Source organism: Helianthus annuus, chromosome 15 (assembly GCF_002127325.2).
Source record: "Helianthus annuus cultivar XRQ/B chromosome 15, HanXRQr2.0-SUNRISE, whole genome shotgun sequence".
In the NCBI taxonomy this organism is placed as follows: domain Eukaryota; kingdom Viridiplantae; phylum Streptophyta; class Magnoliopsida; order Asterales; family Asteraceae; genus Helianthus; species Helianthus annuus.
The window spans coordinates 47,676,206-47,678,504 of NC_035447.2; positions in this window are offsets into that span (position 1 = coordinate 47,676,206).

The following is a 2,299-nucleotide window of genomic DNA, read 5'->3' on the forward strand; positions in this document are numbered from 1 at the left end:
ATGGCCTGGTACGCACTCGAGAAGAAAATAGAAAGAAGGATTTGGCTCAGAAAATTTCCCAAGGATTCGTGTGGGTAATAATAGTAATTTCAAGAAAAGAGGAACCGAGAAATCATACACTCCGCCGTTCTGTAGAAACTGCAAAAGGAAGCATTTTGGAAAATGTAATGAACCCTGTAACTTTTGCAAAGTTGCAGGACATCGTGAAGAAAATTGCAGAAAGAAGACAACAGTCTGTTTCAACTGCGGAGAAACTGGGCATTTCAAGCCAGACTGCCCTAAACTGGTTAAACCAGCAAACAACAAGGCTAAACCTGCAGAATGAACTACTAAGAAGAATGCAAGAGCCTTTCAATTGACTACTCAGGAAGCCGAACTAATTCCTGACGTCATAGCTGGTACGTTTTTAGTTCACGACGTTTATGCAAAAGTATTATTTGACTCTGGTGCAAACCAAAGTTTTATAAATACTTCGTTCTGCCAAGCTCTTAATTTACCTTTAACCAACCTTAGGCAGACTTTCACAGTCGAAACGACAGATGGGAATTCTGTTAAAATAAATAAGGTTGTGCAAGAAGGAAAGATAGAACTCTTAGGCCATAGATTTTCTGCAAACCTATTACCTATGAATCTAGCCGGATTCGATGTTGTATTAGGAATGGATTGGTTAATAGCCAACCATGCTCGAATTCTCTGTGATAAAAATTCAATAGAAATCCATACCCTCACATGAGAATTAGTAATAATTACCGGAGATAAGCCACAAAAGCCACTGAAATTTATTTCAGTAATGAAATTGGCCAGTTATTCAAGAAAACAAGGAATAGCATATATGGTTTCGGTAGTTGTTAACACCAAAAGTAAGAAACTGGAAGACATCCCGATAGTATCAGAATACCCAGATGTCTTTCCAGAAGACCTACCAGGTTTACCACCCGATAGGGAGGTAGAATTTAGAATTCATTTAATGAGAAACAAAAGCGAATTCGTGCTCTTAGATTAAATCTACAATTAGATTTAATGGAGCAATTAAAGAATGTTTGAATCACAGCAATCAAGGATGATGCTGAAGGAATGAAAGGACGAATAAAAGAACTGGAACAAGGAACTGATGGAATTTGGAGATTCCATAAGAAAAGGATTTGGGTACCTAAGCAAGGAGATTTAAGAAATAAGATTTTAGAAGAAGCCCATAAATCTAGATATACCATGCATCCTGGAAATAATAAGATGCATCAAGATTTAAGAAATAATTTCTGGTGGATAGGTATGAAAAAGGATATAGCTAGTTATGTATCTAAGTGTCTTACTTGTTCACAAGTTAAGGCAGAACACCAGAAACCTTCAGGGTTACTTCAACAGTTAGAAATGCCTGTTTGGAAATGGGAACTGATAACTATGGATTTTGTTACTAAGTTACCCAAAACCAGAAAAGGTAATGATGCGATTGGGTAATTGTAGATCGATTAACCAAGTCAGCTCATTTCCTACCTATGAAAGAAACTTTCAGCATGGCAAGATTAGCAAAATTATACGTAGATGAAGTAGTATCCCTACATGGAGTTCCACTCTCCATTGTATCATACAAGGATAGTCGTTTTACCTCACATTTCTGGACAAGTTTCCAAGAAGCCATGGGGACACGATTAAGTTTAAGTACAGCTTATCATCCCCAAACAGATGGACACAGTGAAAGAACCATTCAAAAATTGGAAGACATGCTCAGGGCATGTGTAATAGATTTTGGTGGAAATTGGGATGATCATTTACCCTTAATTGAATTCTCCTATAACAATAGTTATCATTCGAGCATCGAAGCAGCCCCGTTCGAAGCACTGTACGGACGAAAGTGTAGAACTCCGGTTTGTTGGGCAGAAATAGGAGAAAACCAATTATCAGGGCCTGAAATTGTGCAAGAAACCACAGACAAAATCATGCAAATCAAAGAAAGACTGAAAACGGCCCGAGATCGTCAGAAAAGCTATGTAGACAATCGCCGCAAGCCACTAGAGTTTCAAGTCGGAGACAAAGTACTTTTGAAAGTTTCTCCTTGGAAAGGAGTAGTACGATTCGGAAAGAAAGGAAAGCTAAGTCCAAGGTACGTAGGACCTTTCAAAGTAATTCAACAAATAGGACCAGTTGCCTATCGCCTACAACTACCAGAAGAATTAGCTGGGGTACATGATGTATTTCATGTATCCAACCTCAAGAAATGTCTGTCTGACGAATCCCTGGTAATACCTCTTCAAGATGTAGAGGTAAACGAAAAACTGAAATTCGTAGAAAAACCCCTTCAGAT